This window comes from Pseudophryne corroboree, unplaced genomic scaffold (genome assembly GCF_028390025.1).
Source record: "Pseudophryne corroboree isolate aPseCor3 unplaced genomic scaffold, aPseCor3.hap2 scaffold_804, whole genome shotgun sequence".
NCBI lineage: Eukaryota > Metazoa > Chordata > Amphibia > Anura > Myobatrachidae > Pseudophryne > Pseudophryne corroboree.
In genome coordinates, this window is record NW_026970383.1 from 47,477 (window position 1) to 68,818 (window position 21,342).

General features: G+C 49.7%; 26 non-coding genes and 3 pseudogenes across 26 annotated transcripts; 1 reads left to right on the top strand and 28 right to left on the bottom strand.

The window, feature by feature from the left end:
• Window positions 1-184: 184 nt before the first annotated feature.
• Window positions 185-320, bottom strand: LOC135041792 (U1 spliceosomal RNA; annotated as a pseudogene).
• A 152-nt stretch (window positions 321-472) lies between these two features.
• Window positions 473-636, bottom strand: LOC135041722 (U1 spliceosomal RNA). Its single transcript, XR_010235103.1, has one exon. It is a non-coding gene; the product is annotated as a U1 spliceosomal RNA (small nuclear RNA).
• Window positions 637-1,310: 674 nt separating this feature from the next.
• On the bottom strand, window positions 1,311-1,473 carry LOC135041795 (U1 spliceosomal RNA). Its single transcript, XR_010235165.1, has one exon. It is a non-coding gene; the product is annotated as a U1 spliceosomal RNA (small nuclear RNA).
• Window positions 1,474-1,622: 149 nt separating this feature from the next.
• On the bottom strand, window positions 1,623-1,786 carry LOC135041906 (U1 spliceosomal RNA). The gene has a single exon (XR_010235255.1). It is a non-coding gene; the product is annotated as a U1 spliceosomal RNA (small nuclear RNA).
• A 674-nt stretch (window positions 1,787-2,460) lies between these two features.
• LOC135041757 (U1 spliceosomal RNA) lies at window positions 2,461-2,623 on the bottom strand. Its single transcript, XR_010235137.1, has one exon. It is a non-coding gene; the product is annotated as a U1 spliceosomal RNA (small nuclear RNA).
• Window positions 2,624-2,775: 152 nt separating this feature from the next.
• LOC135041923 (U1 spliceosomal RNA) lies at window positions 2,776-2,939 on the bottom strand. The gene has a single exon (XR_010235272.1). It is a non-coding gene; the product is annotated as a U1 spliceosomal RNA (small nuclear RNA).
• A 674-nt stretch (window positions 2,940-3,613) lies between these two features.
• Window positions 3,614-3,776, bottom strand: LOC135041769 (U1 spliceosomal RNA). Its single transcript, XR_010235144.1, has one exon. It is a non-coding gene; the product is annotated as a U1 spliceosomal RNA (small nuclear RNA).
• Window positions 3,777-3,928: 152 nt separating this feature from the next.
• LOC135041723 (U1 spliceosomal RNA) lies at window positions 3,929-4,092 on the bottom strand. Its single transcript, XR_010235104.1, has one exon. It is a non-coding gene; the product is annotated as a U1 spliceosomal RNA (small nuclear RNA).
• A 674-nt stretch (window positions 4,093-4,766) lies between these two features.
• On the bottom strand, window positions 4,767-4,929 carry LOC135041758 (U1 spliceosomal RNA). Its single transcript, XR_010235138.1, has one exon. It is a non-coding gene; the product is annotated as a U1 spliceosomal RNA (small nuclear RNA).
• Window positions 4,930-5,081: 152 nt separating this feature from the next.
• On the bottom strand, window positions 5,082-5,245 carry LOC135041711 (U1 spliceosomal RNA). Its single transcript, XR_010235092.1, has one exon. It is a non-coding gene; the product is annotated as a U1 spliceosomal RNA (small nuclear RNA).
• Window positions 5,246-5,919: 674 nt separating this feature from the next.
• Window positions 5,920-6,082, bottom strand: LOC135041770 (U1 spliceosomal RNA). Its single transcript, XR_010235145.1, has one exon. It is a non-coding gene; the product is annotated as a U1 spliceosomal RNA (small nuclear RNA).
• Window positions 6,083-6,234: 152 nt separating this feature from the next.
• LOC135041724 (U1 spliceosomal RNA) lies at window positions 6,235-6,398 on the bottom strand. The gene has a single exon (XR_010235105.1). It is a non-coding gene; the product is annotated as a U1 spliceosomal RNA (small nuclear RNA).
• Window positions 6,399-7,072: 674 nt separating this feature from the next.
• On the bottom strand, window positions 7,073-7,235 carry LOC135041781 (U1 spliceosomal RNA). The gene has a single exon (XR_010235155.1). It is a non-coding gene; the product is annotated as a U1 spliceosomal RNA (small nuclear RNA).
• Window positions 7,236-7,387: 152 nt separating this feature from the next.
• Window positions 7,388-7,551, bottom strand: LOC135041731 (U1 spliceosomal RNA). The gene has a single exon (XR_010235112.1). It is a non-coding gene; the product is annotated as a U1 spliceosomal RNA (small nuclear RNA).
• A 698-nt stretch (window positions 7,552-8,249) lies between these two features.
• On the bottom strand, window positions 8,250-8,385 carry LOC135041806 (U1 spliceosomal RNA; annotated as a pseudogene).
• Window positions 8,386-8,537: 152 nt separating this feature from the next.
• On the bottom strand, window positions 8,538-8,701 carry LOC135041725 (U1 spliceosomal RNA). The gene has a single exon (XR_010235106.1). It is a non-coding gene; the product is annotated as a U1 spliceosomal RNA (small nuclear RNA).
• A 674-nt stretch (window positions 8,702-9,375) lies between these two features.
• On the bottom strand, window positions 9,376-9,538 carry LOC135041796 (U1 spliceosomal RNA). The gene has a single exon (XR_010235166.1). It is a non-coding gene; the product is annotated as a U1 spliceosomal RNA (small nuclear RNA).
• A 152-nt stretch (window positions 9,539-9,690) lies between these two features.
• On the bottom strand, window positions 9,691-9,854 carry LOC135041908 (U1 spliceosomal RNA). Its single transcript, XR_010235257.1, has one exon. It is a non-coding gene; the product is annotated as a U1 spliceosomal RNA (small nuclear RNA).
• Window positions 9,855-10,528: 674 nt separating this feature from the next.
• Window positions 10,529-10,691, bottom strand: LOC135041759 (U1 spliceosomal RNA). Its single transcript, XR_010235139.1, has one exon. It is a non-coding gene; the product is annotated as a U1 spliceosomal RNA (small nuclear RNA).
• Window positions 10,692-10,843: 152 nt separating this feature from the next.
• LOC135041712 (U1 spliceosomal RNA) lies at window positions 10,844-11,007 on the bottom strand. The gene has a single exon (XR_010235094.1). It is a non-coding gene; the product is annotated as a U1 spliceosomal RNA (small nuclear RNA).
• Window positions 11,008-11,705: 698 nt separating this feature from the next.
• Window positions 11,706-11,841, bottom strand: LOC135041807 (U1 spliceosomal RNA; annotated as a pseudogene).
• A 152-nt stretch (window positions 11,842-11,993) lies between these two features.
• LOC135041829 (U1 spliceosomal RNA) lies at window positions 11,994-12,157 on the bottom strand. The gene has a single exon (XR_010235186.1). It is a non-coding gene; the product is annotated as a U1 spliceosomal RNA (small nuclear RNA).
• A 3,240-nt stretch (window positions 12,158-15,397) lies between these two features.
• LOC135041811 (U1 spliceosomal RNA) lies at window positions 15,398-15,561 on the bottom strand. Its single transcript, XR_010235172.1, has one exon. It is a non-coding gene; the product is annotated as a U1 spliceosomal RNA (small nuclear RNA).
• Window positions 15,562-16,232: 671 nt separating this feature from the next.
• Window positions 16,233-16,395, bottom strand: LOC135041823 (U1 spliceosomal RNA). The gene has a single exon (XR_010235183.1). It is a non-coding gene; the product is annotated as a U1 spliceosomal RNA (small nuclear RNA).
• Window positions 16,396-16,547: 152 nt separating this feature from the next.
• LOC135041901 (U1 spliceosomal RNA) lies at window positions 16,548-16,711 on the bottom strand. Its single transcript, XR_010235250.1, has one exon. It is a non-coding gene; the product is annotated as a U1 spliceosomal RNA (small nuclear RNA).
• Window positions 16,712-17,382: 671 nt separating this feature from the next.
• Window positions 17,383-17,545, bottom strand: LOC135041815 (U1 spliceosomal RNA). The gene has a single exon (XR_010235176.1). It is a non-coding gene; the product is annotated as a U1 spliceosomal RNA (small nuclear RNA).
• A 152-nt stretch (window positions 17,546-17,697) lies between these two features.
• On the bottom strand, window positions 17,698-17,861 carry LOC135041697 (U1 spliceosomal RNA). The gene has a single exon (XR_010235078.1). It is a non-coding gene; the product is annotated as a U1 spliceosomal RNA (small nuclear RNA).
• A 671-nt stretch (window positions 17,862-18,532) lies between these two features.
• Window positions 18,533-18,695, bottom strand: LOC135041772 (U1 spliceosomal RNA). Its single transcript, XR_010235147.1, has one exon. It is a non-coding gene; the product is annotated as a U1 spliceosomal RNA (small nuclear RNA).
• A 144-nt stretch (window positions 18,696-18,839) lies between these two features.
• On the top strand, window positions 18,840-18,955 carry LOC135041853 (U5 spliceosomal RNA). The gene has a single exon (XR_010235205.1). It is a non-coding gene; the product is annotated as a U5 spliceosomal RNA (small nuclear RNA).
• Window positions 18,956-21,342: the final 2,387 nt, after the last annotated feature.

A 21,342-nucleotide genomic window follows, 5' to 3' on the forward strand; every position in this document is an offset into this window, starting at 1 on the left:
CAGCACTACCTGTAGTTCGCATTGTGCGTTGGAAGGCACGAAGTAAGCAGACGGGAGAAGTCAGGATAGTGCGCAAGGGCATAGAAGGGAGCGGCTCAAGAAAAGAGAAGTGGAAACAGACAGCAAACTAGGCTGGAGAGAGACCTGAGACAAAGAGATCTGAATTATACGAGAGCCGACGAGGGGAAACACAAATTATGCAGTCAAGTTTCCCACATTTGGGGAAATCGCAGGAGCAGCACACCCAGAGTACAATGGGTGAGCCTTGCCCTGGGAGAAGCACCTTCATGATCATAGTATCTCACCTGGCAGGTAAGTAGGAGTTGGGCTAGAGCTGGGGAGGGTCGCTGCTCGGGTTCCCCCCTGTGAAGTGAAGGAGATCCAACTGAGGCAGCACCAGGGAACTCTTGAAAGAAGAACAAGGCTAGAGGAAGATCTGAGACAAAGAAATCTGACTTTTACCAGAGCTGACCAGAGGAAAGCACAAACACAGTCTCCCACTACCACAAATAATGCAGTCAAGTTTCCCACATTTGGGGAAATCACAGGGGTCAGCATACCCAAAATGCAATGAATGAACCTCACCCTGGGAGAAAAATCTTCATGACCATGGTATCTCCTATGCAAAATAAGTATGATTTGGAATAGGGCTGGGGAGGGCCGCTGCTCATGCACATCTCTGTCAAGTAAAGGAGATTCAACTGAGGCAGCACAAGGGAACTCTCATCTTGGGACAACAACTGCAGGGAGAACATATATTTTCAGATGAACATGGGAGGGCAGAAGGCTGCCTAATACTGAAGCACCCCCAAACAACAAACCAAATGCAACAACTAGTGCAAGCATTCCTGGGGGAAGGCCTGCCGCAGATGGATTTGCATATGGTGATGTCATCCAAGCAGTGGGTCAAAGTTGGCTTCAACCCTCGTCTGCATATGAAAAGAGAAAAGGGGCGTGCAGGGCATGGTGGCCTTTTGCGGCGCTTGGCTGACCCCTAGTTTGCATTAAACACCTCCACCCTCCTTTGGTGTGGGGCTCATGTTGGCTATGCCCCAGCCCCTGAAGCATTCAAGCTGATTTCTTGCAGCAGCTGGGCACTGTAACAGCTCCAGAGCTGCTCTGTAAGGCAAGTAAAAGGGTGTGGGCCCTGCAGCACTACCTGTAGTTCGCATTGTGCGTTGGAAGGCACAAAGTAAGCAGACAGGAGGAGAAGTCAGGATAGTGCGCAAGGGCATAGAAGGGAGCGGCTCAAGAAAAGAGAAGTGGAAACAGACAGCAAACTAGGCTGGAGAGAGACCTGAGACAAAGAGATCTGAATTATACGAGAGCCGACCAGGGGAAACACAAATTATACAGTCAAGTTTCCCACATTTGGGGAAATCGCAGGAGCAGCACACCCAGAGTGCAATGGGTTAGCCTTGCCCTGGGAGAAGCACCTTCATGATCATAGTATCTCACCTGGCAGGTAAGTAGGAGTTGGGCTAGAGCTGGGGAGGGTCGCTGCTCGGGTACCCCCCTGTAAAGTGAAGGAGATCCAACTAAGGCAGCACAAGGGAACTCTCGAAAGAACAAGGCTAGAGGAAAATCTGAGACAAAGAAATCTGACTTTTACCAGAGCTGACCAGAGGAAAGCACAAACACAGTCCCCCACTACCACAAATAATGCAGCTGAGTTTCCCACATTTGGGGAAATCACAGGGGTCAGCATACCCAAAATGCAATGAATGAACCTCACCCTGGGAGAAAAATCTTCATGACCATGGTATCTCCTATGCAAAATAAGTATGATTTGGAATAGGGCTGGGGAGGGCCGCTGCTCATGCACATCTCTGTCAAGTAAAGGAGATTTAACTGAGGCAGCACAAGGGAACTCTCATCTGGGGACAACAACTGCAGGGAGAACACATATTTTCAGATGAACATGGGAGGGCAGAAGGCTGCCTAATACTGAAGCACCCCCAAACAACAAACCAAATGCAACAACTAGTGCAAGCATTCCTGGGGGAAGTTCTGCAGAAGACGGATTTGCATACGGTGATGTCATCCAAGCAGTGGGTCAAAGTTGGCTTCAACCCTCATCTGCATATGAAAAGAGAAAAGGGGCGTGCAGGGCATGGCGGCCTTTTGCGGTGCTTGGATGACCCCTAGTTCGCATTAAACACCTCCACCCTCCTTTGGTGTGGGGCTCATGTTGGCCATGCCCCATCCCCTGAAGCATTCAAGCTGATTTCTTGCAGCAGCTGGGCACTGTAACAGCTCCAGAGCTGCTCTGTAAGGCAAGTAAAAGGGTGTGGGCCCTGCAGCACTACCTGTAGTTTGCATTGTGCATTGGAAGGCACAAAGTAAGCAGACGGGAGGAGAAGTCAGGATAGTGCACAAGGGTATAGAAGGGAGCGGCTGAAGAAAAGAGAAGTGGAAACAGACAGCAAACTAGGCTGGAGAGAGACCTGAGACAAAGAGATCTGAATTATACGAGAGCCGACCAAGGGAAACACAAATTATGCAGTCAAGTTTCCCACATTTGGGGAAATCGCAGGGGCAGCACACCCAGAGTGCAATGGGTGAGCCTTGCCCTGGGAGAAGCACCTTCATGATCATAGTATCTCACCTGGCAGGTAAGTAGGAGTTGGGCTAGAGCTGGGGAGGGTCGCTGTTCGGGCACCCCCCTGTCAAGTGAAAGAGATCCAACTGAGGCAGCACAAGGGAACTCTCGAAAGAAGAACAAGGCTAGAGGAAGATCTGAGACAAAGAAATCTGACTTTTTCCAGAGCTGGCCAGAGGAAAGCACAAACACAGTCCCCCACTACCACAAATAATGCAGTCGAGTTTCCCACATTTGGGGAAATCACAGGGGTCAGCATACCCAGAATGCAATGAATGAACCTCACCCTGGGAGAACAATCTTCATGACCATGGTATCGCCTATGCAAAATAAGTATGATTTGGGATAGGGCTGGGGAGGGCCGCTGCTCAGGCACATCTCTGTCAAGTAAAGGAGATTCAACTGAGGCAGCACAAGGGAACTCTCATCTGGGGACAACAACTGCAGGGAGAACACATATTTTCAGATGAACATGTGAGGGCAGAAGGCTGCCTAATACTGAAGCACCCCCAAACAACAAACCAAATGCAACAACTAGTGCAAGCATTCCTGGGGGAAGGCCTGCAGCAGATGGATTTGCATATGGTGATGTCATCCAAGCAGTGGGTCAAAGTTGGCTTCAACCCTCGTCTGCATATGAAAAGAGAAAAGGGGCGTGCAGGGCATGGCGGCCTTTTGCAGCGCTTGGATGACCCCTAGTTTGCATTACACACCTCCTCCCTCCTTCGGTGTGGGGCTCATGTTGGCTATGCCCCAGCCCCTGAAGCATTCAAGCTGATTTCTTGCAGCAGCTTGGCACTGCAACAGCTCCAGAGCTGCTCTGTAAGGCAAGTAAAAGGGTGTGGGCCCTGCAGCACTACCTGTAGTTTGCATTGTGCATTGGAAGGCACAAAGTAAGCAGACGGGAGGAGAAGTCAGGATAGTGCACAAGGGTATAGAAGGGAGCGGCTGAAGAAAAGAGAAGTGGAAACAGACAGCAAACTAGGCTGGAGAGAGACCTGAGACAAAGAGATCTGAATTATACGAGAGCCGACCAGGGGAAACACAAATTATGCAGTCAAGTTTCCCACATTTGGGGAAATCGCAGGAGCAGCACACCCAGAGTACAATGGGTGAGCCTTGCCCTGGGAGAAGCACCTTCATGATCATAGTATCTCACCTGGCAGGTAAGTAGGAGTTGGGCTAGAGCTGGGGAGGGTCGCTGCTCGGGCACCCCCCTGTAAAGTGAAGGAGATCCAACTGAGGCAGCACAAGGGAACTCTCGAAAGAAGAACAAGGCTAAAGGAAAATCTGAGACAAAGAAATCTGACTTTTACCAGAGCTGACCAGAGGAAAGCACAAACACAGTCTCCCACTACCACAAATAATGCAGTCAAGTTTCCCACATTTGGGGAAATCACAGGGGTCAGCATACCCAAAATGCAATGAATGAACCTCACCCTGGGAGAAAAATCTTCATGACCATGGTATCTCCTATGCAAAATAAGTATGATTTGGAATAGGGCTGGGGAGGGCCGCTGCTCATGCACATCTCTGTCAAGTAAAGGAGATTCAACTGAGGCAGCACAAGGGAACTCTCATCTTGGGACAACAACTGCAGGGAGAACATATATTTTCAGATGAACATGGGAGGGCAGAAGGCTGCCTAATACTGAAGCACCCCCAAACAACAAACCAAATGCAACAACTAGTGCAAGCATTCCTGGGGGAAGGCCTGCCGCAGATGGATTTGCATATGGTGATGTCATCCAAGCAGTGGGTCAAAGTTGGCTTCAACCCTCGTCTGCATATGAAAAGAGAAAAGGGGCGTGCAGGGCATGGTGGCCTTTTGCGGCGCTTGGCTGACCCCTAGTTTGCATTAAACACCTCCACCCTCCTTTGGTGTGGGGCTCATGTTGGCTATGCCCCAGCCCCTGAAGCATTCAAGCTGATTTCTTGCAGCAGCTGGGCACTGTAACAGCTCCAGAGCTGCTCTGTAAGGCAAGTAAAAGGGTGTGGGCCCTGCAGCACTACCTGTAGTTTGCATTGTGCATTGGAAGGCACAAAGTAAGCAGACGGGAGGAGAAGTCAGGATAGTGCACAAGGGTATAGAAGGGAGCGGCTGAAGAAAAGAGAAGTGGAAACAGACAGCAAACTAGGCTGGAGAGAGACCTGAGACAAAGAGATCTGAATTATACGAGAGCCGACCAAGGGAAACACAAATTATGCAGTCAAGTTTCCCACATTTGGGGAAATCGCAGGGGCAGCACACCCAGAGTGCAATGGGTGAGCCTTGCCCTGGGAGAAGCACCTTCATGATCATAGTATCTCACCTGGCAGGTAAGTAGGAGTTGGGCTAGAGCTGGGGAGGGTCGCTGTTCGGGCACCCCCCTGTCAAGTGAAAGAGATCCAACTGAGGCAGCACAAGGGAACTCTCGAAAGAAGAACAAGGCTAGAGGAAGATCTGAGACAAAGAAATCTGACTTTTTCCAGAGCTGGCCAGAGGAAAGCACAAACACAGTCCCCCACTACCACAAATAATGCAGTCGAGTTTCTCACATTTGGGGAAATCACAGGGGTCAGCATACCCAGAATGCAATGAATGAACCTCACCCTGGGAGAACAATCTTCATGACCATGGTATCGCCTATGCAAAATAAGTATGATTTGGGATAGGGCTGGGGAGGGCCGCTGCTCAGGCACATCTCTGTCAAGTAAAGGAGATTCAACTGAGGCAGCACAAGGGAACTCTCATCTGGGGACAACAACTGCAGGGAGAACACATATTTTCAGATGAACATGTGAGGGCAGAAGGCTGCCTAATACTGAAGCACCCCCAAACAACAAACCAAATGCAACAACTAGTGCAAGCATTCCTGGGGGAAGGCCTGCAGCAGATGGATTTGCATATGGTGATGTCATCCAAGCAGTGGGTCAAAGTTGGCTTCAACCCTCGTCTGCATATGAAAAGAGAAAAGGGGCGTGCAGGGCATGGCGGCCTTTTGCAGCGCTTGGATGACCCCTAGTTTGCATTACACACCTCCTCCCTCCTTCGGTGTGGGGCTCATGTTGGCTATGCCCCAGCCCCTGAAGCATTCAAGCTGATTTCTTGCAGCAGCTTGGCACTGCAACAGCTCCAGAGCTGCTCTGTAAGGCAAGTAAAAGGGTGTGGGCCCTGCAGCACTACCTGTAGTTTGCATTGTGCATTGGAAGGCACAAAGTAAGCAGACGGGAGGAGAAGTCAGGATAGTGCACAAGGGTATAGAAGGGAGCGGCTGAAGAAAAGAGAAGTGGAAACAGACAGCAAACTAGGCTGGAGAGAGACCTGAGACAAAGAGATCTGAATTATACGAGAGCCGACCAGGGGAAACACAAATTATGCAGTCAAGTTTCCCACATTTGGGGAAATCGCAGGAGCAGCACACCCAGAGTACAATGGGTGAGCCTTGCCCTGGGAGAAGCACCTTCATGATCATAGTATCTCACCTGGCAGGTAAGTAGGAGTTGGGCTAGAGCTGGGGAGGGTCGCTGCTCGGGCACCCCCCTGTAAAGTGAAGGAGATCCAACTGAGGCAGCACAAGGGAACTCTCGAAAGAAGAACAAGGCTAAAGGAAAATCTGAGACAAAGAAATCTGACTTTTACCAGAGCTGACCAGAGGAAAGCACAAACACAGTCTCCCACTACCACAAATAATGCAGTCAAGTTTCCCACATTTGGGGAAATCACAGGGGTCAGCATACCCAAAATGCAATGAATGAACCTCACCCTGGGAGAAAAATCTTCATGACCATGGTATCTCCTATGCAAAATAAGTATGATTTGGAATAGGGCTGGGGAGGGCCGCTGCTCATGCACATCTCTGTCAAGTAAAGGAGATTCAACTGAGGCAGCACAAGGGAACTCTCATCTTGGGACAACAACTGCAGGGAGAACATATATTTTCAGATGAACATGGGAGGGCAGAAGGCTGCCTAATACTGAAGCACCCCCAAACAACAAACCAAATGCAACAACTAGTGCAAGCATTCCTGGGGGAAGGCCTGCCGCAGATGGATTTGCATATGGTGATGTCATCCAAGCAGTGGGTCAAAGTTGGCTTCAACCCTCGTCTGCATATGAAAAGAGAAAAGGGGCGTGCAGGGCATGGTGGCCTTTTGCGGCGCTTGGCTGACCCCTAGTTTGCATTAAACACCTCCACCCTCCTTTGGTGTGGGGCTCATGTTGGCTATGCCCCAGCCCCTGAAGCATTCAAGCTGATTTCTTGCAGCAGCTGGGCACTGTAACAGCTCCAGAGCTGCTCTGTAAGGCAAGTAAAAGGGTCTGGGCCCTGCAGCACCACCTGTAGATCGCATTGTGCGTTGGAAGGCACAAAGTAAGCAGACAGGAGGAGAAGTCAGGATAGTGCGCAAGGGCATAGAAGGGAGCGGCTCAAGAAAAGAGAAGTGGAAACAGACAGCAAACTAGGCTGGAGAGAGACCTGAGACAAAGAGATCTGAATTATACGAGAGCCGACCAGGGGAAACACAAATTATGCAGTCAAGTTTCCCACATTTGGGGAAATCGCAGGGGCAGCACACCCAGAGTGCAATGGGTGAGCCTTGCCCTGGGAGAAGCACCTTCATAATCATAGTATCTCACCTGGCAGGTAAGTAGGAGTTGGGCTAGAGCTGGGGAGGGTCGCTGTTCGGGCACCCCCCTGTGAAGTGAAGGAGATCCAACTGAGGTAGCACAAGGGAACTCTCGAAAGAAGAACAAGGCTAGAGGAAGATCTGAGACAAAGAAATCTGACTTTTTCCAGAGCTGACCAGAGGAAAGCACAAACACAGTCCCCCACTACCACAAATAATGCTGTCGAGTTTCCCACATTTGGGGAAATCACAGGGGTCAGCATACCCAGAATGCAATGAATGAACCTCACCTTGGGAGAACAATCTTCATGACCATGGTATCGCCTATGCAAAATAAGTATGATTTGGGATAGGGCTGGGGAGGGCCGCTGCTCAGGCACATCTCTGTCAAGTAAAGGAGATTCAACTGAGGCAGCACAAGGGAACTCTCATCTGGGGACAACAACTGCAGGGAGAACACATATTTTCAGATGAACATGTGAGGGCAGAAGGCTGCCTAATACTGAAGCACCCCCAAACAACAAACCAAATGCAACAACTAGTGCAAGCATTCCTGGGGGAAGGCCTGCAGCAGATGGATTTGCATATGGTGATGTCATCCAAGCAGTGGGTCAAAGTTGGCTTCAACCCTCGTCTGCATATGAAAAGAGAAAAGGGGCGTGCAGGGCATGGCGGCCTTTTGCAGCGCTTGGATGACCCCTAGTTCGCATTACACACCTCCACCCTCCTTCGGTGTGGGGCTCATGTTGGCTATGCCCCAGCCCCTGAAGCATTCAAGCTGATTTCTTGCAGCAGCTGGGCACTGTAACTGCTCCAGAGCTACTCTGTAAGGCAAGTAAAAGGGTGTGGACCCTGCAGCACTACCTGTAGTTCGCATTGTGCGTTGGAAGGCACGAAGTAAGCAGACGGGAGAAGTCAGGATAGTGCGCAAGGGCATAGAAGGGAGCGGCTCAAGAAAAGAGAAGTGGAAACAGACAGCAAACTAGGCTGGAGAGAGACCTGAGACAAAGAGATCTGAATTATACGAGAGCCGACGAGGGGAAACACAAATTATGCAGTCAAGTTTCCCACATTTGGGGAAATCGCAGGAGCAGCACACCCAGAGTGCAATGGTTGAGCCTTGCCCTGGGAGAAGCACCTTCATGATCATAGTATCTCACCTGGCAGGTAAGTAGGAGTTGGGCTAGAGCTGGGGAGGGTCGCTGCTCGGGTTCCCCCCTGTGAAGTGAAGGAGATCCAACTGAGGCAGCACCAGGGAACTCTTGAAAGAAGAACAAGGCTAGAGGAAGATCTGAGACAAAGAAATCTGACTTTTACCAGAGCTGACCAGAGGAAAGCACAAACACAGTCTCCCACTACCACAAATAATGCAGTCAAGTTTCCCACATTTGGGGAAATCACAGGGGTCAGCATACCCAAAATGCAATGAATGAACCTCACCCTGGGAGAAAAATCTTCATGACCATGGTATCTCCTATGCAAAATAAGTATGATTTGGAATAGGGCTGGGGAGGGCCGCTGCTCATGCACATCTCTGTCAAGTAAAGGAGATTCAACTGAGGCAGCACAAGGGAACTCTCATCTTGGGACAACAACTGCAGGGAGAACATATATTTTCAGATGAACATGGGAGGGCAGAAGACTGCCTAATACTGAAGCACCCCCAAACAACAAACCAAATGCAACAACTAGTGCAAGCATTCCTGGGGGAAGGCCTGCCGCAGATGGATTTGCATATGGTGATGTCATCCAAGCAGTGGGTCAAAGTTGGCTTCAACCCTCGTCTGCATATGAAAAGAGAAAAGGGGCGTGCAGGGCATGGTGGCCTTTTGCGGCGCTTGGCTGACCCCTAGTTTGCATTAAACACCTCCACCCTCCTTTGGTGTGGGGCTCATGTTGGCTATGCCCCAGCCCCTGAAGCATTCAAGCTGATTTCTTGCAGCAGCTGGGCACTGTAACAGCTCCAGAGCTGCTCTGTAAGGCAAGTAAAAGGGTGTGGGCCCTGCAGCACTACCTGTAGTTCGCATTGTGCGTTGGAAGGCACAAAGTAAGCAGACAGGAGGAGAAGTCAGGATAGTGCGCAAGGGCATAGAAGGGAGCGGCTCAAGAAAAGAGAAGTGGAAACAGACAGCAAACTAGGCTGGAGAGAGACCTGAGACAAAGAGATCTGAATTATACGAGAGCCGACCAGGGGAAACACAAATTATACAGTCAAGTTTCCCACATTTGGGGAAATCGCAGGAGCAGCACACCCAGAGTGCAATGGGTTAGCCTTGCCCTGGGAGAAGCACCTTCATGATCATAGTATCTCACCTGGCAGGTAAGTAGGAGTTGGGCTAGAGCTGGGGAGGGTCGCTGCTCGGGTACCCCCCTGTAAAGTGAAGGAGATCCAACTAAGGCAGCACAAGGGAACTCTCGAAAGAAGAACAAGGCTAGAGGAAAATCTGAGACAAAGAAATCTGACTTTTACCAGAGCTGACCAGAGGAAAGCACAAACACAGTCCCCCACTACCACAAATAATGCAGCTGAGTTTCCCACATTTGGGGAAATCACAGGGGTCAGCATACCCAAAATGCAATGAATGAACCTCACCCTGGGAGAAAAATCTTCATGACCATGGTATCTCCTATGCAAAATAAGTATGATTTGGAATAGGGCTGGGGAGGGCCGCTGCTCATGCACATCTCTGTCAAGTAAAGGAGATTTAACTGAGGCAGCACAAGGGAACTCTCATCTGGGGACAACAACTGCAGGGAGAACACATATTTTCAGATGAACATGGGAGGGCAGAAGGCTGCCTAATACTGAAGCACCCCCAAACAACAAACCAAATGCAACAACTAGTGCAAGCATTCCTGGGGGAAGTTCTGCAGAAGACGGATTTGCATACGGTGATGTCATCCAAGCAGTGGGTCAAAGTTGGCTTCAACCCTCATCTGCATATGAAAAGAGAAAAGGGGCGTGCAGGGCATGGCGGCCTTTTGCGGTGCTTGGATGACCCCTAGTTCGCATTAAACACCTCCACCCTCCTTTGGTGTGGGGCTCATGTTGGCCATGCCCCATCCCCTGAAGCATTCAAGCTGATTTCTTGCAGCAGCTGGGCACTGTAACAGCTCCAGAGCTGCTCTGTAAGGCAAGTAAAAGGGTGTGGGCCCTGCAGCACTACCTGTAGTTTGCATTGTGCATTGGAAGGCACAAAGTAAGCAGACGGGAGGAGAAGTCAGGATAGTGCACAAGGGTATAGAAGGGAGCGGCTGAAGAAAAGAGAAGTGGAAACAGACAGCAAACTAGGCTGGAGAGAGACCTGAGACAAAGAGATCTGAATTATACGAGAGCCGACCAAGGGAAACACAAATTATGCAGTCAAGTTTCCCACATTTGGGGAAATCGCAGGGGCAGCACACCCAGAGTGCAATGGGTGAGCCTTGCCCTGGGAGAAGCACCTTCATGATCATAGTATCTCACCTGGCAGGTAAGTAGGAGTTGGGCTAGAGCTGGGGAGGGTCGCTGTTCGGGCACCCCCCTGTCAAGTGAAAGAGATCCAACTGAGGCAGCACAAGGGAACTCTCGAAAGAAGAACAAGGCTAGAGGAAGATCTGAGACAAAGAAATCTGACTTTTTCCAGAGCTGGCCAGAGGAAAGCACAAACACAGTCCCCCACTACCACAAATAATGCAGTCGAGTTTCTCACATTTGGGGAAATCACAGGGGTCAGCATACCCAGAATGCAATGAATGAACCTCACCCTGGGAGAACAATCTTCATGACCATGGTATCGCCTATGCAAAATAAGTATGATTTGGGATAGGGCTGGGGAGGGCCGCTGCTCAGGCACATCTCTGTCAAGTAAAGGAGATTCAACTGAGGCAGCACAAGGGAACTCTCATCTGGGGACAACAACTGCAGGGAGAACACATATTTTCAGATGAACATGTGAGGGCAGAAGGCTGCCTAATACTGAAGCACCCCCAAACAACAAACCAAATGCAACAACTAGTGCAAGCATTCCTGGGGGAAGGCCTGCAGCAGATGGATTTGCATATGGTGATGTCATCCAAGCAGTGGGTCAAAGTTGGCTTCAACCCTCGTCTGCATATGAAAAGAGAAAAGGGGCGTGCAGGGCATGGCGGCCTTTTGCAGCGCTTGGATGACCCCTAGTTTGCATTACACACCTCCTCCCTCCTTCGGTGTGGGGCTCATGTTGGCTATGCCCCAGCCCCTGAAGCATTCAAGCTGATTTCTTGCAGCAGCTGGGCACTGTAACTGCTCCAGAGCTACTCTGTAAGGCAAGTAAAAGGGTGTGGGCCCTGCAGCACTACCTGTAGTTCGCATTGTGAGTTGGAAGGCACGAAGTAAGCAGACGGGAGAAGTCAGGATAGTGCGCAAGGGCATAGAAGGGAGCGGCTCAAGAAAAGAGAAGTGGAAACAGACAGCAAACTAGGCTGGAGAGAGACCTGAGACAAAGAGATCTGAATTATACGAGAGCCGACGAGGGGAAACACAAATTATGCAGTCAAGTTTCCCACATTTGGGGAAATCGCAGGAGCAGCACACCCAGAGTGCAATGGTTGAGCCTTGCCCTGGGAGAAGCACCTTCATGATCATAGTATCTCACCTGGCAGGTAAGTAGGAGTTGGGCTAGAGCTGGGGAGGGTCGCTGCTCGGGTTCCCCCCTGTGAAGTGAAGGAGATCCAACTGAAGCAGCACCAGGGAACTCTCGAAAGAAGAACAAGGCTAGAGGAAGATCTGAGACAAAGAAATCTGACTTTTACCAGAGCTGACCAGAGGAAAGCACAAACACAGTCCCCCACTACCACAAATAATGCAGTCGAGTTTCCCACATTTGGGAAAATCACAGGGGTCAGCATACCCAGAATGCAATGAATGAACCTCACCCTGGGAGAACAATCTTCATGACCATGGTATCTCCTATGCAAAATAAGTATGATTTGGGATAGGGCTGGTGAGGGCCGCTGCTCAGGCACATCTCTGTCAAGTAAAGGAGATTCAACTGAGGCAGCACAAGGGAACTCTCATCTGGGGACAACAACTGCAGGGAGACCACATCTTTTCAGATGAACATGGGAGGGCGGAAGGCAGCCTAATACTGAAGCACCATCAAATATCAAACCATGGCCCTCATTCCGAGTTGATCGCTCGCAAGGCGATTTTAGCAGAGTTACACACGCTAAGCCGCCGCCTACTGGGAGTGAATCTTAGCTTCTTAAAATTGCGACCGATGTATTCGCAATATTGCGATTACAAACTACTTAGCAGTTTCAGAGTAGCTTCAGACTTACTCGGCATCTGCGATCAGTTCAGTGCTTGTCGTTCCTGGTTTGACGTCACAAACACTCCCAGAGTTCGCCCAGACACTCCCCCGTTTCTCCGGCCACTCCTGCGTTTTTTCCGGAAACTGTAGCGTTTTTTCCCACACGCCCATAAAACGGCCTGTTTCCGCCCAGTAACACCCATTTCCTGTCAATCACATTACGATCGCCGGAGCGAAGAAAAAGCCGTGAGTAAAAATACTTTCTTCATTGTAAAATTACTTGGCGCAGTCGCAGTGCGAATATTGCGCATGCGTACTAAGCAGAATTTCACTGCGATGCGATGAAATTTACAGAGCGAACGACTCGGAATGAGGGCCCATATGCAACAACTAGTACAAGCACTCCTGGGGGAAGGTCTGCAGCAGACGGATTTGCATACGGTGATGTAAATCCAAGCAGTGGGCCAAAGTTGACTGGAACCCTCATCTGCATATGAAAAGAGAAAAGGGGCATGCAGGGCATGGCGGCCTTTTGCAGTGCTTGGATGACCCCTAGTTCGCATTAAACACCTCCACCCTCCTTTGGTGTGGGGCTCATGTTGGCCATGCCCCATCCCCTGATGCATTCAAGCTGATTTCTTGCAGCAGCTGGGCACTGTAACAGCTCCAGAGCTGTTCTGTAAGGCAAGTAAAAGGGTGTGGGCCCTGCAGCACCACCTGTTGTTCGCATTGTGCGTTGGAAGGCACAAATTAAGCAGACGGGAGGAGAAGTCAGGATAGTGCGCAAGGGCATTCTTTTCTCTTAGTCCGGGGGCAAGGCTTCAAAATGGGGTCTGCAACGGAGGAGACACAGGGGGCGTGGTCACAGCAGCTTTTCTCTACAGTCTGCACCAGCAGGAGCCTACACCATTTTTTATGATCACGCTGAACTGCAGTGCGACTGCAATTACAGCATGGTCAAGAAGGGAGGCGTCATGCTGGGTGGCCATGCCCTGTCACTGTGCAGGAGCCAGCACCGCTCACACACTAGTCCCCGGGTGCAGCCCCCAACCCCCGGGACACCCGGAGCAACAAAATGTAGATTCAGGCCACCAGGCCACGCCCCTACCTATGAAACCATGCCTCCTTTTTACCATTGCGCTGTTTATCTGCGCGCACTGCATTACAATCTCCCTCGCCACCTCTCTGGGTGTCACCAGTGATAGTGACACCTCTGCCATGCTTGTAGCAGCTGGTCCTAAGATCTACGCCTCAAGCCCTGAGTGTTTGCCCTTGTGACTTGTTGATCATCATAGCGAAGCAGATGCTTACAGAAAACTGCAGGGGCTTAGATTGAAAATAAAAACAATTGATGGGTATAAGGTAGAGAGGAGCGGGTTCGGTTCTCCGAGAACCGAATTCCCCACGAACTCCACGTGGTTTACATTGGTCCGAGGCAGGCTCGGTTGTTCCTGCCTGACTCGGAAAACCTGAACAAGGGAAAATGTCATCATCCCGCTGTCAGATTCTCGTGAGATTCGGATTCCATATAAAGAGCTGCGCGTTGCTGCCATTTTTACTCGTGCATTGAAGAGAGAGCGGAGAGGACGTGGCTATGTTCTCTCAGTGGAAATCTCAATATCAGTGCTCAGTATCAGTGGTTACTTATTGCTGCTCAGTAATACTAGTAGTGTGTCTCTCCTGCTCAGTGTCAGTTCTCAGTAGTATCCTCATCAGTGCTCAGTATCACTGCTCATTGTCTTGTGCTGCATTGTGGTGCTCAGCATACTACAGTACATTACTAATAGTCCAGTGCTGCATCTTGCTGCTCAGTGTCAGTTCTAGTATCCTCATCAGTGCTCACTATCACTGCTCATTGCATTGTGGTGTTCTGTATACTACAGTAACATAGTAATATAGTATATATAGAGGAGCGGGTTCGGTTCTCCGAGAACCGAATTCCCGACGAACTCCACGTGGTTTACACTGGTCCGAGGCAGGCTCGGTTGTTCCCGCCTGACTCGGAAAACCTGAACAAGGGAAAATGTCATCATCCCGCTGTCGGATTCTCGCGAGATTCGGATTCCATATAAAGAGCTGCGCGTTGCCGCCATTTTTACTCGTGCATTGAAGAGAGAGCGGAGAGGACGTGGCTATGTTCTCTCAGTGGAAATCTCAATATCAGTGCTCAGTATCAGTGGTTACTTATTGCTGCTCAGTAATACTAGTAGTGTGTCTCTCCTGCTCAGTGTCAGTTCTCAGTAGTATCCTCATCAGTGCTCAGTATCACTGCTCATTGTCTTGTGCTGCATTGTGGTGCTCAGCATACTACAGTACATTACTAATAGTCCAGTGCTGCATCTTGCTGCTCAGTGTCAGTTCTAGTATCCTCATCAGTGCTCACTATCACTGCTCATTACATTGTGGTGTTCTGTATACTACAGTAACATAGTAATATAGTAACATATGGTAACATAGTTTTTGAGGTTGAATAGAGGCAAATTGCCAATCGTGTTCAACCTGTTTTAAGTTGTGATGATTCTACATACTTGCTGAATAATGTTTTATGACTAGTTAGCTACTATAACTCATGTTACCCCCGGATTAACCATGTTGATATTTTAAGTATTATAACCTTGGATAGCTTTTTCATTCAGAAATGTATCCATTCCTTTTTTAAATCCAATTACAGAGTCCGCCATTACCACCTTCCCTGGCAGGGAATTCCACATCCTGATTGCCCTAACAGTGAAGATCATAGTATCTCACCTGGCAGGTAAGTAGGAGTTGGGCTAGAGCTGTGGAGGATTGCTGCTCGGGCACCCCCTGTCAAGTGAAGGAGATCCAACTGAGGCAGCACAAGGGAACTCTCGAAAGAAGAACAAGGCTAGAGGAAGATCTGAGACAAAGAAATCTGACTTTTACCAGAGCTGACCAGAGGAAAGCACAAACACAGTCCCCCACTACCACAAATAATGCAGTCGAGTTTCCCACATTTGGGGAAATCACAGGGGTCAGCATACCCAGAGTGCAATGAATGAACCTCACCCTGGGAGAACAATCTTCATGACCATGGTATCTCCTATGCAAAATAAGTATGATTTGGGATAGGGCTGGGGAGGGCCGCTGCTCAGGCACATCTCTGTCAAGTAAAGGAGATTCAACTGAGGCAGCACAAGGGAACTCTCATCTGGGGACAACAACTGCAGGGAGAACACATATTTTCAGATGAACATGGGAGGGCAGAAGGCTGCCTAATACTGAAGCACCCCCAAACAACAAACCAAATGCAACTACTAGTGCAAGCATTCCTGGGGGAAGGCCTGCAGCAGACGGATTTGCATATGGTGATGTCATCCAAGCAGTGGGTCAAAGTTGGATTCAACCCTCGTCTGCATATGAAAATAAAAAAGGGGTGTGCAGGGCATGGCTGCCTTTTGCGGCGCTTGGATGACCCCTAGTTCGCATTAAACACCTCCACCCTCCTTCGGTGTGGGGCTCATGTTGGCTATGCCCCAGCCCCTGAAGCATTCAAGCTGATTTCTTGCAGCAGCTGGGCACTGTAACAGCTCCAGAGCTGCTCTGTAAAGCAAGTAAAAGGGTGTGGGCCCTGCAGCACTACCTGTAGTTTGCATTGTGCATTGGAAGGCACAAAGTAAGCAGACGGGAGAAGTAAGGATAGTGCGCAAGGCCATAGAATGGAGCGGCTTAAGAAAAGAGAAGTGGAAACAGACAGCAAACTAGGCTGGAGAGAGACCTGAGACAAAGAGATCTGAATTATACGAGAGCCGACCAGGGGAAACACAAATTATGCAGTCAAGTTTCCCACATTTGGGGAAATCGCAGGGGCAGCAAATCCAGAGTGCAATGGGTGAGCCTTGCCCTGGGAGAAGCACCTTCATGATTATAGTATCTCACCTGGCAGGTAAGTAGAAGTTGGGCTAGAGCTGGGGAGGGTCGCTGCTCGGGCACCCCCCTGTCAAGTGAAGGAGATCCAACTGAGGCAGCACAAGGGAACTCTCGAAAGAAGAACAAGGCTAGAGGAAGAACTGAAACAAAGAAATCTGACTTTTACCAGAGCTGACCAGAGGAAAGCACAAACACAGTCCCCCACTACCACAAATAATGCAGTTGAGTTTCCCACATTTGGGGAAATCACAGGGGTCAGCATACCCAGAATGCAATGAATGAACCTCACCCTGGGAGAACAATCTTCAAGACCATGGTCTCTCCTATGCAAAATAAGTATGATTTGGGATAGGGCTGGGGAGGGCCGCTGCTCAGGCACATCTCTGTCAAGTAAAGGAGATTCAACTGAGGCAGCACAAGGGAACTCTCATCTGGGGACAACAACTGCAGGGAGAACACATATTTTCAGATGAACATGGGAGGGCAGAAGGCTGCCTAATACTGAAGCACCCCCAAACAACAAACCAAATGCTACAACTAGTGCAAGCATTCCTGGGGGAAGGCCTGCAGCAGATGGATTTGCATATGGTGATGCCATCCAAGCAGTGGGTCAAAGTTGGCTTCAACCCTCGTCTGCATATGAAAAGAGAAAAGGGGCGTGCAGGGCATGGCGGCCTTTTGCGGCGCTTGGATGACCCCTAGTTAGCATTACACACCTCCACCCTCCTTCGGTGTGGGGCTCATGTTGGCTATGCCCCAGCCCCTGAAGCATTCAAGCTGATTTCTTGCAGCAGCTGGGCACTGTAACTGCTCCAGAGCTGCTCTGTAAGGCAAGTAAAAGGGTGTGGGCCCTGCAGCACTACCTGTAGATTGCATTGTGCGTTGGAAGGCACGAAGTAAGCAGACGGGAGAAGTCAGGATAGTGCGCAAGGGCATAGAAGGGAGCGGCTCAAGAAAAGAGAAGTGGAAACAGACAGCAAACTAGGCTGGAGATAGACCTGAGACAAAGAGATCTGAATTATACGAGAGCCGACCAAGGGAAACACAAATTATGCAGTCAAGTTTCCCACATTTGGGGAAATCACAGGGGCAGCACAACCAGAGTGCAATGGGTGAGCCTTGCCCTGGGAGAAGCACCTTCATGATCATAGTATCTCACCTGGCAGGTAAGTAGGAGTTGGGCTAGAGCTGGGGAGGGTCGCTGCTCGGGCACCCCCCTGTCAAGTGAAAGAGATCCAACTGAGGCAGCACAAGGGAACTCTCGAAAGAAGAACAAGGCTAGAGGAAGATCTGAGATAAAGAAATCTGATTTTTACCAGAGCTGACCAGAGGAAAGCACAAACACAGTCCCCCACTACCACAAATAATGCAGTCGAGTTTCCCACATTTGGGGAAATCACAGGGGTCAGCATACCCAGAATGCAATGAATGAACCTCACCCTGGGAGAACAATCTTCATGACCATGGTATCGCCTATGCAAAATAAGTATGATTTGGGATAGGGCTGGGGAGGGCCGCTGCTCAGGCACATCTCTGTCAAGTAAAGGAGATTCAACTGAGGCAGCACAAGGGAACTCTCATCTGGGGACAACAACTGCAGGGAGAACATATATTTTCAGATGAACATGGGAGGGCAGAAGGCTGCCTAATACTGAAGCACCCCCAAACAACAAACCAAATGCAACAACTAGTGCAAGCATTCCTGGGGGAAGGCCTGCAGCAGATGGATTTGCATATGGTGATGTCATCCAAACAGTGGGTCAAAGTTGGCTTCAACCCTCGTCTGCATATGAAAAGAGACAAGGGGCGTGCAGGGCATGGCGGCCTTTTGCGGCGCTTGGATGACCCCTAGTTCGCATTACACACCTCCACCCTCCTTCGGTGTGGGGCTCATGTTGGCTATTCCCCAGCCCCTGAAGCATTCAAGCTGATTTCTTGCAGCAGCTGGGCACTGTAACTGCTCCAGAGACGCTCTGTAAGGCAAGTAAAAGGGTGTGGGTCCTGCAGCACTACCTGTAGTTTGCATTGTGCGTTGGAAGGCACAAAGTAAGCAGACGGGAGAAGTCAGGATAGTGCGCAAGGGCATAGAAGGGAGCGGCTCAAGAAAAGAGAAGTAGAAACAGACAGCAAACTAGGCTGGAGAGAGACCTGAGACAAAGAGATCTGAATTATACGAGAGCCGACCAGGGGAAACACAAATTATGCAGTCAAGTTTCCCACATTTGGGGAAATCGCAGAAGCAGCACACCCAGAGTGCAATGGGTGAGCCTTGCCCTGGGAGAAGCACCTTCATGATCATAGTATCTCACCTGGCAGGTAAGTAGGAGTTGGGCTAGAGCTGGGGAGGGTCGCTGCTCGAGCATCCCCCTGTCAAGTAAAGGAGATTCAACTGAGGCAGCACAAGGGAACTCTCATCTGGGGACAACAACTGCAGGGAGAACACATATTTTCAGATAAAAATCTTGGTCATGCTCTGGTTTCTCTTCAGAACGAACAAATCTTTCGCCTTTTACTAAAGATTTCCGTGGAGAGGAGCAAAACCGAGTTTTATCTCAATTTTTGCATGCCCCATCTTTTTGGGGTTTCTTTTATCGGTTTAAAGATAGAATGAGTGTGCTTTAATGTAAGCTCATTTGCATAGAAATTAGAGATGAGCGCCTGAAATTTTTCGGGTTTTGTGTTTTGGTTTTGGGTTCGGTTCCGCGGCCGTGTTTTGGGTTCGAACGCGTTTTGGCAAAACCTCACCGAATTATTTTTGTCGGATTCGGGTGTGTTTTGGATTCGGGTGTTTTTTTCCAAAAACACTAAAAAACAGCTTAAATCATAGAATTTGGGGGTCATTTTGATCCCAAAGTATTATTAACCTCAAAAACCATAATTTACACTCATTTTCAGTCTATTCTGAATACCTCACACCTCACAATATTATTTTTAGTCCTAAAATTTGCACCGAGGTCGCTGTGTGAGTAAGATAAGCGACCCTAGTGGCCGACACAAACACCGGGCCCATCTAGGAGTGGCACTGCAGTGTCACGCAGGATGTCCCTTCCAAAAAACCCTCCCCAAACAGCACATGACGCAAAGAAAAAAAGAGGCGCAATGAGGTAGCTGTGTGAGTAAGATTAGCGACCCTAGTGGCCGACACAAACACCGGGCCCATCTAGGAGTGGCACTGCAGTGTCACGCAGGATGGCCCTTCCAAAAAACCCTCCCCAAACAGCACATGACGCAAAGAAAAAAAGAGGCGCAATGAGGTAGCTGTGTGAGTAAGATTAGCGACCCTAGTGGCCGACACAAACACCGGGCCCATCTAGGAGTGGCACTGCAGTGTCACGCAGGATGGCCCTTCCAAAAAACCCTCCCCAAACAGCACATGACGCAAAGAAAAAAAGAGGCGCAATGAGGTAGCTGACTGTGTGAGTAAGATTAGCGACCCTAGTGGCCGACACAAACACCGGGCCCATCTAGGAGTGGCACTGCAGTGTCACGCAGGATGTCCCTTCCAAAAAACCCTCCCCAAACAGCACATGACGCAAAGAAAAAAAGAGGCGCAATGAGGTAGCTGTGTGAGTAAGATTAGCGACCCTAGTGGCCGACACAAACACCGGGCCCATCTAGGAGTGGCACTGCAGTGTCACGCAGGATGTCCCTTCCAAAAAACCCTCCCCAATCAGCACATGATGCAAAGAAAAAGAAAAGAAAAAAGAGGTGCAAGATGGAATTATCCTTGGGCCCTCCCACCCACCCTTATGTTGTATAAACAAAACAGGACATGCACACTTTAACCAACCCATCATTTCAGTGACAGGGTCTGCCACACGACTGTGACTGATATGACGGGTTGGTTTGGACCCCCCCCAAAAAAGAAGCAATTAATCTCTCCTTGCACAAACTGGCTCTACAGAGGCAAGATGTCCACCTCATCTTCACCCTCCGATATATCACCGTGTACATCCCCCTCCTCACAGATTATCAATTCGTCCCCACTGGAATCCACCATCTCAGCTCCCTGTGTACTTTGTGGAGGCAATTGCTGCTGGTCAATGTCTCCGCGGAGGAATTGATTATAATTCATTTTAATGAACATCATCTTCTCCACATTTTCTGGATGTAACCTCGTACGCCGATTGCTGACAAGGTGAGCGGCGGCACTAAACACTCTTTCGGAGTACACACTTGTGGGAGGGCAACTTAGGTAGAATAAAGCCAGTTTGTGCAAGGGCCTCCAAATTGCCTCTTTTTCCTGCCAGTATAAGTACGGACTGTGTGACGTGCCTACTTGGATGCGGTCACTCATATAATCCTCCACCATTCTATCAATGTTGAGAGAATCATATGCAGTGACAGTAGACGACATGTCCGTAATCGTTGGCAGGTCCTTCAGTCCGGACCAGATGTCAGCATCAGCAGTCGCTCCAGACTGCCCTGCATCACCGCCAGCGGGTGGGCTCGGAATTCTGAGCCTTTTCCTCGCACCCCCAGTTGCGGGAGAATGTGAAGGAGGAGATGTTGACAGGTCGCGTTCCGCTTGACTTGACAATTTTGTCACCAGCAGGTCTTTCAACCCCAGCAGACCTGTGTCTGCCGGAAAGAGAGATCCAAGGTAGGCTTTAAATCTAGGATCGAGCACGGTGGCCAAAATGTAGTGCTCTGATTTCAACAGATTGACCACCCGTGAATCCTTGTTAAGCGAATTAAGGGCTGCATCCACAAGTCCCACATGCCTAGCGGAATCGCTCCGTGTTAGCTCCTTCTTCAATGCCTCCAGCTTCTTCTGCAAAAGCCTGATGAGGGGAATGACCTGACTCAGGCTGGCAGTGTCTGAACTGACTTCACGTGTGGCAAGTTCAAAGGGCATCAGAACCTTGCACAACGTTGAAATCATTCTCCACTGCACTTGAGACAGGTGCATTCCATCTCCTATATCGTGCTCAATTGTATAGGCTTGAATGGCCTTTTGCTGCTCCTCCA